Source organism: Numida meleagris, chromosome 6 (assembly GCF_002078875.1).
Source record: "Numida meleagris isolate 19003 breed g44 Domestic line chromosome 6, NumMel1.0, whole genome shotgun sequence".
In the NCBI taxonomy this organism is placed as follows: domain Eukaryota; kingdom Metazoa; phylum Chordata; class Aves; order Galliformes; family Numididae; genus Numida; species Numida meleagris.
In genome coordinates, this window is record NC_034414.1 from 19130257 (window position 1) to 19144998 (window position 14742).

The 14742-nt window shown below is 37.1% G+C and overlaps 1 protein-coding gene across 10 annotated transcripts in view; it reads left to right on the forward strand.

The window, feature by feature from the left end:
* The window catches only part of CD44 (CD44 molecule (Indian blood group)), a 104369-nt gene that overhangs the window by 15787 nt on the left and 73840 nt on the right, over positions 1-14742 (forward strand). For 4 of the 10 annotated variants that reach the window (XM_021401872.1, XM_021401873.1, XM_021401874.1 and 1 more), the window contains exons 1-2: positions 4900-5028; positions 13986-14074. The gene's annotated coding sequence lies outside the window, so the exon portion shown is untranslated. Of the gene's footprint in view, positions 1-4898; positions 5029-13985; positions 14075-14742 lie in introns of those variants that run through there. The other 6 variants (XM_021401861.1, XM_021401862.1, XM_021401863.1 and 3 more) reach the window with 3 other exon arrangements.

Consider the following 14742-nt stretch of genomic DNA (forward strand, 5'->3'; position numbering starts at 1 on the left):
AGCTGAAGCTTCAGTTCAGACATCCAGAAGCTAACATGCAGCCTCTAATTATTACTATTTTTTAAATTGCTTTAATTACTCCAGATCTAGATAGAAAATATGTGTAAGAGACAGGATTCATTTCCACTTCACCCATGGATGTCCAACCTTTTGGCTTGCCTGGGCCACACTGCAAGAAGAGAAATAGCCTTGGGCTGCATATATGTAGGTCACTCTGAAAGTAATGTTTCCTATTTATTTCCATGGAAATTACAACAGATACAATGAGCACAATAATGCTGTTTAATAGAGCAAATTCTCAGCTACATAACACTATTTTTCAACACAGTCGCCATTGGCTCTGCATTTTTGTCAGTGATCAACAAGACCCTCCATGCCATGCTTGTAAAAAAAAAAAAAAAAAAAGCAAACAAACAAAAAGCAACCTGCACCAGTGGAGATGACCCACTGTCACCACTGCTAAAATGCACCACCCACCACCTCACTGTGCTCACATCTACTATATGGTCTCTGTAAACATTCAGCAAGCATCAGTGAATGTCAGTGGGAGCAATTTTTTCTGCATGGAGGAATTCAATGCCACACCTTTTGTTCATATGTGCTTCCATGTCAGATGCCTTTTTGTCAGGCTGCCCCTCTGCTGCCATTGGTCACATGGCAACAAAATGGAACACAACACTGGCAGGAAGGTTCAACTTCTGCTGCCATAGCAGCACTATCTGCCTCTGACATTGTGGGCATCATAAAATAGGAGATGTTACTTATGGAGCTGCCCTCATAAAATATATAATATAGTTAATGTATACAAGTAACAAAAAATTATTTTTTAAATATTTTATTAAAACATTGAAAAGGAGAGCAACAGAACCATAAAACTAGTGTGATATGTGACCTTGTTTTGGTGAAGCTTTGGTTTGATGCTGAATAATGCATGGTGAAAGAGGAAATGATGCAGCTGTGAAATTGTGAAGGTGGCTCCTTGTGCACACAACAGAACAGAATTATGATTATACACCCATGAGTCCTGATATTTCCTAAATTTGGAACCTGCAACCTGAAAAACAAGAGGTGTTCTATGCAATCCACTGGCTTTTCAAAACCAAAATTAAAGCCTTCAGAAATGCTGCCTCGTAGAAAACTACTACTGTCACAGTTTTTGTCTTAGTTAACAGTGACAGTTATCTGTGGTAGACTGATGCTGACATCCAAACCATCACTAAGGGAAAAGGGAAGGAGTGACAGATGATTGTGAGATCTTACCATAAAGCAGCCACATTTCCAGAATGCATTTACTGTGCATTCAGTGTGGAAATCCTCCTGTCAGGAAGAAAAATGTCTTGAAAAAAGTTGTATGAATGTAGACATGGCTGCCATTTTTATGGACCTTCTTATTGCTTCTGTTGCGCACCACAATTTCCCTTTTGTTTTCTGGCCCATTCCCATACTGTGTCAACCTAGGACTGCTTCTCTCCCAGCCAGGTCTTTCAATAGGATCCTTTTTTGCAGTCCACTGCATGGCTCACCTCTTCTCCTTTCCTCAACTCTGACAGTTTCTTTATTTCTCTGAGTTACTGTGACTTCATCCAATTTGGTAGTTTGAAGGAAAGTTGTGCTTATCTCCATGTTTGGACATGCCCTGCGGAGGTGGAATATTTGATGATAGCTGCAAAGAGCCACTGGTTGTAGAAGAGACACAGTTGTTACTCTTACAATTTTAAGGATGGAATATGGCATGGTCCTGATGCAACAGCTGCTCCCATGTGAAAACGTAAAAATATACGTGGGTGTAAGGTGAACTGAAAGAAGTGATCAAACTATTCTGATTGAATTTTCCCCCAAACTATATTTACATTAACACAACACTCAGAAAAAAAACCTCAAAGTCTATCAGACCTTTAAAATAAATATTGTTACATGGCTTTAATTCTTTAATGTTACATGGAGCAAGTGCTACAGGCTACCAGATCACCAATAAATAGAAATATAGGGAAGTATAACTACACAAGACTAGTATGGAACCCAAGCAACTATCTAGTTATAGCCCTCTGTACTGGATTTGTTGGTTTTCTTTCCAGTCTTAAAGCTTTAAAATTTATTTTTTTAAGTATTTTCTTTTTCTCTGCGGAAGGGATTTCCTACACAAGTGTCTCCTTCCTTTCTTCCCCTCTCCCTGCATATAATAAGCATTTGTCTCTATCTGCAATACTGACACATAATTGAGCCCTGTCTGGCATTCTTTCAAGAAGATAGAGAAATAAGGAGCTATTAGCTAAACCTTGTGTATCAATTTTTCTATTCTCTTTTAACTATGGTTTGGCACTTTCAGAGTGCTTTTTATTCTCCTTAAAATACAACCTAAAAAATGCTTCATGATAAGCTGAGCTAGATTGAATGGAGGAAGAAAAAGGAAAGATTATTGCAGAGCTCTGGAACATGCAGGCAGAGGAGCTAAGCCAGATTTCACTCCTGCAGGCTTGGTTTCAAAATGGCTGGTGAAGACAAACAAAAAAAGTCTTGGAACTTCTCCACATTGCTCAGGATTTCTGTGAGCAGCCCAAACCTCCTCTGAATTGCCTGAAGTAATTTCAAGGGGGAGCTGTATGTTCTCACAAGAAGAGTTGAATAGGCAATAGCACTATTGCTCTGCTACCTGTTGCTCAATTATTTGTATGTACACGTAATTCTCAAAGAGAATTCACTGGGGAGTTTATTTTACCTTTTCTTCCCTTTATTTTTCTTTCTCTCCTCCTCTTCACATACATTTCTCATTTTAAAATTTTCTCTTTTCCACGACTGTTCTTTTCCTCTCTACAACTCAGTTTTATTACTCACAGTGAACCATAGATTAGGTTGTTGAGTGAGTTTCTATGCCATTTATTATTTGCTTGTGAGAAGACTGCCTCTTTGTTTAAAAGTAAAAATAAATAAATAAAAAGACACAACAAGTCTCTATCCTGTAAAGTTCGCATGTAGAACTCTTGAAGAGTTTAAATTCTCTTCCATCACATTCACAAGGAGACACATGCCAAATCTGCTTTCATGTCCATGAGGGAAAAATTGGACTTGTTTGTAGGAAAAAAAAATGAACAATGCTACATGTGTATTTACACAGCTGGTGACCACACACTTCAGGGTAAGTATGTTAGGATCTACCTTTCCAGGTCTGGGTGCACAGTAATAAAACTGCAAGGAAATTCATAACATCAAGTGCTATGTGAGAAAAGGACAAAGAGACCCTTTCAAAAATTCTCCTTCTTCCAACATCCCTGCAAAACAAAAAAATGAACTGCAATCCATAGTCTGCTTTGTGAGAGTAAGAAACTTGGAATGTTTCCTTTGTAAATTGATACTGCCAATGGAGCTTAATGCAGCCTCACAGACCTTCTTTTTCTAATACCAGTGGTCTTTGTCAAGTGCTGCTGAAGTCAATTTTCTTGCAACGTTGATGATGTGCTTTTCATTAAGGTACTTAGCATTTGTGTTTGAACCTTCATGAAAATAATTATTCAGAATTTCATATAAGAACAAGTTCAGGGACCAAATTTCATTCTTAATGCATATCTTTGCAATCATATTACATCTGAGTTTTGAAGGGAAATTTAGAACCCTTTGATAGTTGCATAGTAACAAGCTGTTCAAGATTCTCTATACTTCCACAGTAACTAAATTACTTCTGCTACATTTTTCCAGTCATGTGGAAATGCTGGAATAGAAAATGAAAAAAAAAACAAAATGAAAAAGCTTAAATAATGTTAGGTGTTCTCTTCATTTGAACAAGATATTGTGCTGTGGAATACTGCATTCTTTTATGGTTAACAATATTTGTGATCCTACTCATAGCAAGGCAAGTTTGTGATGTGCTGCACAGAACCATTGCAGAAAAAATTGTTTCCTTATCCCGGAAAGGTGTACTATACAATGAGACGAGTCATGACTGAAGTGGGGAGAAACTATCAAGTAGTGGTTCTGTTAGCTGTCAGCATGAAGAGTTGTATAATTCTATAACTTGACTCAATAATGATTATGTAAATCATAGCTATGTCAGCATAAAATGATACCCCTCTTTGATATAGTTGTTTGATAAGGAAAAATGGTTATTCTATATGGGCGACATAAAAAGCTATTGCTAAATTGCAAAACTTCTAAAGCAAGGCGTGGCATAAAATTGATTACTGTATTGAAAATTTGACTTAGGAGGAAATTGTAAAATGGTAACTCAGTGGGAGTCATGTTAATAATCTGTAAATGCTGAAGTGAATGCCGAAGAAGGAGAGGAACTTACTGTGGTGCAAAGGAGGTACAACAAGCACTAGAGAGATGAAAAATTGGAGGGAGTATATCCGTGATACTGCAAAATGTTTTAAAGTAGACATCAAAAATGAGAATGGGCAAATGTCTGGAAATATATAGTACATGAACCAGCCTGAAAATTGAAACTGAATAATCTACGTTCTCAGCCATGTAGGCTTTCCTCCTCCATGTTATTCTATTTCCTTTTTAGAAACCTTGCTACTTGTGTGAAGCAGTTATTTCACATTTCTGACTGTTATGATACTGATCATGTAAAAAGGTAAAGGTTATGGGTGACCTACTTTAAACATGTTCTATCTAATTAACTGGAGAAATCTCTGGAGTCATAATGAGACAGAAGAATTTTAAAATAAGGAGCAAGGGAAGAAGGTGGAGAAAGATCTGTATAATTTCCAGGCTTAGTTTTTGCTCATCAAAAGGACAAAGAAAATTGGATAAATAAGGATACAAAAAAACCCACTAATCACTGGGTAGAAAGATGGCAAGAGGAATCATGACTGTAGATTAAAATAGGGAACAGTATACGTACAGAAGGAACTGTACCTCATCTGAGAGACTGGGTGTGGTCAGTGAGAAATCAAATATTTATATACTAATACTGCAGCCTGGCAACGCAACGGAGGAACTTCTGATGGTAGAGGAAATGAAACTAGACGGCATGGGAACAACAGAAACATGATGAATTAACACTCATGACTGGATTGGAAGTACTGAGAGGTATGCCGTATGTAAAAATGCTATTTCTGCCCTTGATGCAGATGAATAATGCAACACATTCAGGTTATGGTGAGACGTAAGCAAAACAAATGAAAAAGAGGTAGCATGGCTAAGGAGAAAAGGAAATCTAGTTAAGAACAGTCAAGTTATAGTAGGGCAATACTGAAATGTATCAATGTTCTCAGACTTCTAGCCTTTCTAATACACTGGGGAATTGTATGACTTAGATTTTTGCTTCCTCGATAAGAGATTTGCTTTTTTGATAAAGGTTATGTCACTTGCAGTGATGAGTCTTAGATGTAGAGTTGATAGTTAACACTTTATTTCATGGATTGCTTCCTGAATCAGAAAGGGATTACGTTATTTATCTTCATTTGTATGTGTAATAAAACTTCCGACAAAGATGATACAGGAAAGCTGGCTACGGAAAACAACCACGCGTTGACTGAGGGGAGCTTGAGCTACTGTTGATTAAAGGAAAGATAAACAAAAGTGTATCTCTAAATAAGGCCTTCAGTTCCAAGACAGGAAAAAAACAAAAAATGGGAATGGCCTGCTTACCAGGGGGGGGAAAAAAAAATGCCTGACTGAACTAGGTTCTTTAGCCATATAAACTGAAAAGAAACAAGGAAAGAAGTTCACTGCAGTAAGGACATACATGATCTAGAGTAAGCTTATTTGTTACGATTCAAAATTTAAATCAGTATAAGCCTCTTTCCCCAATTTCTAAGTCAACCAGCAAATTTGCAGCACTAGGTTACATCTATTTACTACAAAATTGCTCAGATAAATGTTGAAGAAAAGCAGATGTTCTATTGATGTTTACAAAGTGTATCTGCATATCTGTATGTACATTCGTTTGACCTTAGAAAGAATCTGTTAGAGAAATATGAAGGACAGGATTACTCCAAGATCTGTCAGCAAGTTGAAGCAAGAATGCACTTCAGCACTAATTTTACTAATAAGAGGTTGTGGCACTCAAATATTTTACCTCTTTGTTTACACAACCAGGTAATTATTTGGCAATTCTAAAAACCTTTTTTTGAGTTTAAATGCATCATATGTAATGCCCCATTAGAAACAGTCAGTTAAGAAGGGAATGAATGCAACAAATGTAAAACAGAGATAGAATTGATCAGAAAAAGAGATAAAGCAGTAGCTTGGCAATGTTGGGTTGGACTGACCATGACAAGGTGATGATACATTGTGATTACATAGTAGAACTACATCATAGAATCATAGAACAATAAAATATCCTGAGTTGGAAGAGATCCATAAGCATCACTGAGTCCAACTCCTGGATCTAGTTCTCTTAATCTACAGTGCAGGAAAAAATCTTAAGTCACTGAGCTTACTTAAATTACAAGAAAAATATGCCTGTCTTTAAAGACGTGCTTAGTTTTATAGTACTTTAATGTTAAAGTGCCTCCTCTGGCTGTAAATGTTGTTTTCCTCCTATAGGAAGTCACCATGCGATACTCAAGCCCAATTGTGTAGATGGCCAACTTTTTCATGCCAAATTTGGTGCTCTGATTGTCTGGAGTCTGCAAAAACTGTACACTAAACATATCCCTCCACAGACCATACTATCTATCACCTCTTTGATGTCCTTATCTTGCCTTGTGTAGGCATGTGCATTATCGTTTGGAAACAATTCCCCAGCCTTACTGTCTGAGCTAGTGACCTATCTGGGCTGGCTTAGTCTGTCTGAAATTTTGATGTGCAAATAGTGCATAGTAAGATATGTTATTAAAAAAGAATTACAATATTTACTCTGTTGCTCTGAGAAAGTATCTTCTCTTCATTACTGCCTTGCAGTCTACTTAAGAAAACCTTGCAGAAGATTCCAGGTTATGAGTTATATTGTCAGAAAGGGGAACGTGCATTATTACCATGGTAGAGTTTTGCTATGGGTGATGCTGAATACGAGAGAGTATGTGAGTGACATAAAATAAGAAAGTGGTAGAATGTCATTTCACTATCTAATCCCTTCAGTGCAGGAAAGCATACCCTAGGTATGCAAAAGGAGATCATCTAAGATGTTTGTGAGGAGGCTTGAAATAAGCAGGAGAGATATCTAGGAAGGAATGTAGAATACTGTACTCAGACTCATCTGCTCTGATACTTCGCTGAAGGTACCCTGATACAGGGTGAGATTGTTCCAAATCAGTGCTGACGTCTTCTAGATGTTTAAACTACATGGTAGCAAGAAAAGAGAGGAAGCAGCTCCACTGCCACGAGGCCTTGTACTTCTGCAAAACTGACAACAGAATACATTTTGCAAAGCATTTTGCAGTTTTGCTTTATGATCGTTACCTGAAGCTTATGAATTGCCACTAAAAAAAAAATCTTGCCACAAGACTTTTTCTCAGAAAGTGAAAAAATCTGAGATTCCTTAACTTTCCATGTAATGAATTTCATATAGAAGGAATAATTACATTTACCTCAATGAAAAGGTAAAAGCTGTGTTGAAGGTTCCATCTCCTTTTCATGTAGCTACTGAACATTTTCTGAAAAGCTCTGAAGAGTGCTCAGAAAATGTGAATATTTTAGAGGTTTTGAATGATAAATCTTAGGCATCACATTTCTGCGCATGGAAAACTTTCTTATATGAAGCATGCGCATCATCTAAAATGCTATAGTTGTTTCTGGAAGGAACATTTCTGTGTCCACATAAAAGCCTAGAAGGTACTTTTTAACATGTTTCTTTCCTTTGGTAGATACAAAGACAGATGTGAAGGTATTTCTAGGGGACCAGTGATATGCACTTGAAAGGAAAAATTAACAGTTCAGAAAATGACAGAAGTTAGTGTTTTCATGTTTTAGCTTGCTGGTCATCCTAGTTAGTGCCCTAGCAGTACGACAGGCTGGTAATTCCACAGAGGTGTGGTAGCAGTGAGGAATGGAAAATGAAATGCTTGCAGATGTGTGCATCTGACTCTCTCAGACTTTTATAAGTAAAGATTTGAAGCAGTTAAGAATTTTTTTTCAGTTTGTTCATTTTATATTACTCTTCAGTAAAAAATTTCTGTTCCTCTTCTGGGGAAACCTCCTCAATTCAGTTGCTTTTAATAGTTAAACGAGTTAGTTTCATCGAGAGCAGGCAGTTGAACCATATTGAGTGAGAGGAGAACAAAAATAAATCAAGTGTTCTTGTGAACATGAGTTGCTACAATGGGAATTTTAGTGGTTTTATATTTATAAATAGTGCCTAAATTCTTTTCATGAATCTGCATAGCAGGAGGATTTGATCATACTTACAGCTGCTGCAGTCAGACAAGACAATGTTTGTTGGTTTTGTTTTAAAAGTGTTTGATTTAGTTCTGTAGTCTGAGTAAAAGTTTCACAGTGACCCTTAATCACTTTCTTAGGCCTAGGAGAAGATTTGATGGAATTTTTTATTATACTTATTGATAGAATTTACTTCTATCTCCATTCTGTCATATTTACGTCACATGAACCTGTTCCAAAATCCAGGTTTAAACTTGTTTTGGTTAAATGCTGTTTATCACTGTGTACCTTTGGACTGCTCCATGCACAGTGCCTGTTCTCCTAATGATTTGACCTAGAACAATCTGGAGCAACCCACTCTTGGCTCATTTCTGAGTTGGTATCCTACAAAACCTTGCACTTTTAAGTCCTTTGTAAAAAGTTGTACATTCCATGCTCAGTACTTACCCCATGCTTGTGTTACAGAGCTGGTTATCACCGTTTAGTCCTTGAAGTAGGCCTAAGTCTAGCTTGGGATTGAGATGCAATATGAAGTTAAGTGCTTTGTTAACGTAAGGAGCCAGAGAGACTGTAAGGTCATCATCCTACACCAATACAGTGCCTTGAGAGCACAGATCACAAAACTGTTGAGGCTGAAATGGACCTCTTGATGTCATCCAGTCCAATCCTTTTGCTCAAGCGATGTAACCCAGGATAGTGTACAGACGGATTTTGAAGATCTTTGGCTCTTTCTGGCCTGCTTTTGATTATGAGATGTTTTAACATTTGTAAAGATTATTCAAGTAACTACTATTATTTCTTTGCAAGAAACCAAAGATAACTAAAAGGCCAATTTTCACCCACCTTATCTGTGCTTTCTTAATGTGATGGTGTGTGTTTGCACATGTAGAGATATGGCATGAAGAGATAATTACAAGGTATGATGTATTAATAGTTGAGAATGGAGCTGGTGAGGTGGAGCAAGGCAGATCTTCACTCCTACTGCCTATTGAAAAGAATTATTTATGGCCATAAACCTAACTGTCTGACTTTGAAGGGCATCTCAGAAGTGAGAGAACAAACACATGTACAATGTGGAAGGTAAAGGCAAGAATCCCTGGAAGAAATTGGCAGTGTAGGCATGCCCAGTGTACAGTAGAAGAGACAATAAAACCTATAAGATAGTGTTAGCTCCCGCTAGTAGCTAGTCCAAGATCAGCCTGGAATACCTCAGGAGATTCAGCAATGGATTAGGGCCAGAAGTGAGTTTTTCGGTTTCCAGACTGTGTAGTTGCTAAGTGGGAGCTTTCAGACAACTTCCAGTCTGAATATACTTTATATTAGTATTTATTTTAAAGTGTTTTGTATGCAGACTTTGTATCCTGGCATGCCTAGATTGTTGCTTTTTGGTAGCTTTAATGGTTTTTATAAAATCTTCTTGGAGTACTGTTAGATACTACTGAATATTATTTGGAGTGCTATTAATTGGATTCTAAAGCATATCTGAATTTTGTGCATTTTCTCACTAGTTTAACAGACTCAGTAAACACGAATTGTATGTTGATATTTCTAAACTTAATTCAGTCGTTTCTGTGTAGAGTTTTGTAAAAATAAATTTAAAAAAAAAAGTAGAATTTTTTTTAATATTACTGGAGCAAAGATACTCTGATCTGTTGCCAAAACTTTACAGTGTGTTCCTCTCTGGGACAGTAATTCTTCAGGTTCTATAGCTTAATATATTTTTAGACAAGCACTTTATAGTTGTGAAAATGCGAAAGCCAATAGAATCTGGCTAACACTGGGCAACTTAAACATGAAGACAAAGCAAACTGTGGTTACAGAAGGTAACATAGATTGTATTCCACAAATGAAAGTTCAGCAAAAAGTTTTTTTCCTTTGTCAGCTCCTTAGTCATCTAATTCCATTTAATCAGACCTGACAGTGTCACTTTTCTCTGGTTATTTCTATCTAGGAACTACTTCAGTTAAGGAGATATAAGGTATTTTCCTTGAACAAAAAAGGAAAATACAATTGGAAGGTATAGTGCTTTCAAGGTAGCACGTGGTAGAAAAGTGCTGTGGTGAAGGACAGATGTAGTACAAGTATCACAGTCCCACACTACTAAAGGCCAAAAACATATATTGCTTTCTTCTTTTACACCTAGTATTACAAATAGCTCTTTCATATATTTACAGAATAAAACAAGAACACTACTGAGTTTTCAGTCTTCCTACAATAGGACTAGATCAAATGGCCTCAAGCTGCACCAGGGGAGGTTCAGGTTGGAGGAAACATTTCCTCTCTGAAAGACTGGTCAGCACTGGGACAGGCTACCCAGGGAGGTGGTTCTGTCAGTGCTCCTGGAGTTGTTCAATAAACATTTACATGGTGTACTAAGGGACAAAGTTTAGTGGGGAAATATTTGTGATAGGTGGACGGTTGGACTGGGTGACCTTGGAGGTCTTTTCCAACCTTGGTAATTCTATATTCTTTAGATTATTGTCTGCTATTATTTGAAGCTTTGCTCTTTTTTTCCCCTTAATGGAGAAGGGACTTGATTGTTCTCAGGATGGGAAAGATTACAGTGATATATTTCTGACCACTACATATCTACTGCATCTCTACATGGAAATCTTAGAGAAAGTCATTGCCTCTTGGGTGTGTCAATATTGTTCTGTCTGTTGTAAATATTTATAAGCTTCTACTAAGCATTTGAATCAAACAAAAACATGAGTTCTAAAGCTGCTTAGGCATGGTGGCATGAAAGGTTTGATTGGAACTAAGCCCCAGATTTTCAAGAAGAGAGGATTATTGATCTTTTTATTTGCTAGATGTAAAAAGCCTTAGGTAGCTGCAGCAAGGTATACTCTTCACAGGAAAACTCATGTTTTTTTCTTTGTAGTTTGGATTCCTTTACAGTGGAAGCAAACTTTTCTTGTGTAATTTAACTTCCTTCTGCTTGGTTGTTTCCGTCCAGCTTTACAAACCACAGAAACCTTCAGCTGAACAAATGGGAAGTCCAAAATCTGGGAGCTCTTTGTGCAAGATAAAGGAGTTCTTTGTGAGGTCATATTAAACATGAACACGCAGTGTAAAACAAACCATCTGAATTATCTTCTCAAATGCATAACATATTAAGTTTGACATTTCTTGCAAGAAAATTTCAGTGAGTGCAACAGTTAGAGAACAAGTAAGAAAAGAGGAAGGAAAGGGAGGAGATCTGAAACATTAAAGTCACTCAGAGAGGAAAAGTTTTAGTTAAATAATCTCTTGCAGTTGAATAGATGAATGATATGAATGAAGTAGTCTTACTTGAATAGCTGGAAGGAAGAAATCGATCCATATTACTGTCCCACAAACAGCAGATAAAGACAACTTAATTGAAAACTTGCTGAAGGCCTGGAAGTGTAAAAGAGCCCAAAACTGTTTTGAAATTGTTTTCAGTCTACAGTATCGTGATATTTCAATGAAATGCCAGTGTCAATTTCCCTATTTCTTTGATATAATTCTAATACTATCTTTGCTAGACTCTTGTTTTGCCAGCAATTGGCTTTTAGAGTGAAGAATCTGCCACATCTTCCATAGATATGTGCTGAGTTTGCTGGGGGAGATCTAGGTCTGACCACTCGATCCTATATTAGAAGCAGGTAATGAGTTTTGGCAATAGTAGGAACAAAATAAAAACATTTGAAGTTGAGCATCTGTAGGAATCACTTCAGCAAAAATTAGGAGCACAAAGAGAAAACGAATAGAAGAGATTGCACTCTTAAATGCAACACACGTGTTTATTATATATATGGGCATTCCAACTAAAATTGTACATGCTCTGTCAGTGTTACACCAGGAAATTAAACAAAATATCACTAATTGAGAGGAAAAACTAACAGGAAAGTAGGAATAATTAGCTGATGGAAATGTCTAGAGGAGTCTGTTTTTTGCTTTTTAATATATTCCTATTACTCTCAGTAAGAAAGTAGGAAAAAGTTTATGTAAAACATGGTGCAGCGATTAAAATGGCCAGACAGTTCAGTTATACACAGCAGTCTAGTTCATGTCGTTAGCCTGTGCCCTCTGATTTAGTACAGCTGCATGTAATACTTTACAACTGTAAGAGGAGAACAGTCTACTAGGCAGGAAGCTGAATCCCACAAAGGGCAAACAGCAACATGCATTTCTTTTTTTTTTTATCATTGGTAACTAACTGGCAAGAAGATTCTGGTATGCTCATGGCTATGTCAGTGACTCAGACCAAACCTATGTCTGAATTGCTTTTCTCTTCTTTTTTTCAGGGTTTTGGGTTTTGTTTTTTTTTGTAATAGGAACTGCTAAACCAAAAATTTACACAGTAACATCTATGTTGTTTCTTCTTTCCAAATGGAATCTTTTTTCCCTGTTTCAACCATCATATTGCAAATCAGTTCAGCTATTTCATTTTACTCAATGCCTTGTTCAATTAAGCGTTATCTTTTCTTCCAAGGCAAAACCAGCACTTTGTCAGATGTGACGCTAACTTGTCCTCAATAGGAATGAGTCATTAAAATTGTTTGCATGGGTTCTTTGTTTGTTTGTTTGTTTGTTGTTTTGGTTTGTTTTCCCCTGGTGGCTTGCACAGAAGCAGCACCAAAATCTGTGTTGGTTTTTATAAACTGTCTATTACTACTTACTGCAGATACTTGATGTGCTTTTTCACAGTCTAGATAGAATTAAGCTGACCTTTTTACCATGTAGTATTTTATCTTGTAATTACAAAGGAAGAGGCAAGCTGACTAGAACAGTTGGGGGGGGCTGTTTAGATAAACTACAAAATAGGAAAAATGCTGTTGTTTTCAAAGATGTATACAAGGCTAAATTCAAGAGTCCTGGCAAACTGCTTGGATTCTCCAATTGAACGTCATTTTGTCTGGTAGGAGGCATTGCCAAGTTTACGTTCACCAGCTGCTGCACTTTGTACTATAGCTACAGTAGTGAAATATGATCTGGATGAGTACATCAGACAATGAGCTTGACTTTCTGGTCCTCCTTGCAAGGAGTCTACATCTCTTCATTTTTGCAAAGATACTGGATGTTTTCTTCCAGGTGTTTGTGCGATGAATATACAACATGACAGAAAAGACCAAGACGATACTATTATACAAAGAATGGCTAAAAAAAAATGTAGATATTACTGAATTAGATGTAGAATGTGTAGTTTGGGAACTGATGGGAGTACAGCCAGGATAGTGCAGATTGAAGCAAATGGCTAAAATCTTACCTGAGCCTTTCCACAGCTTAAAATCTGCTGAGAATTGCTAATGTGGCCAAGCTATTTCAATGGCCAAAGGACTATTGAACCCTGGAGTTTGTGCACATGCATCCTAGCAAGGATGCGTTTGCAGTCTGAGGGCTCATTCAGGCAGGCCTCCCAGAGAGAAATCTTTTAGGTTTTTTTTGTTGGTTTTTTTTTGCCTTCTCTGTGCTCTTCTTCAGGTCAAGTTGTCTTCAATAAACTCTACTCTTCACTGCCTTTGACTTCTATCTCTAGTCGCTCAAGCTGATTAAATGCAGGTCTAGACATGACTTTTGTTTCTTGATTTAACTTTCTTAGAGTAACTAATAATGTTGATGTCTGCTTTTTTTCATCCTGTGGTCCCAGAACCAAGGCAGTGATACTGGGTTCATTAACTAAACTGTTCTTGCAGTAAGGCTCTGTAATATACAGTAATCTCCCTTATCTCTCCTGCTTATTTTCAAAGGCTTTTCTTCCGCAGGTCCATCTGGAAGGCCATAATGCCTCTGATGGCCGTGATGCCATCATCCTCGCTGCTGATGCTGGTGGTACCATCAGTGTGGATTTCAGGTAAGTACATGATGAATGTCACACATTTATGCATTTCATGCATGAAACATATTATCACAATTAATGGTGCCTGTGACTAAAAATACAAGATCGCTGTCCATTTTATATGTATTTTGTATTTGTATGTGTTTCGTGCATAGTGTTGGTGGCAGATGGATGGTTGGACTTGATTATCTTAGAGATCTTTTCCAACCTTAATGATTCTTTGGGTCTATGGAACTGAAGAATCTGCAACTATACAGTAGATACCAGCTTTTAAGTATTGGACATCAGAAGGTAAATTGGGAAGAAAAACATTCTTGCCTTTTACGGTTGCCTCTACTTATTTGCTTTTGCATTTTGCTTAGCATAGACAATGAAAATAGCCCAGATTCATTTTTGTATTTTAGCCAATTTAATTCTCACTCAGGTCTACAATGTTTGATTTGTAAACATCGGAGGAGGTTTAATTGCTTTTGCAAAGAAATTTTCTTCTTGTTATGTAGGAAGACAATTAGAGTAACTGCTGTTAGTAGTATTGGATTTATGAAAAATGATTCCCTTGCCTCAGTATTCAGTGGCAATTAAAGCTGAACAAATTTTGTGAGATAACATAATACATTTTTCCCAGATCAGCAGATATAATTAATGATGGACTGAAAATCAGTATCTACATATCAAGTCCCTGG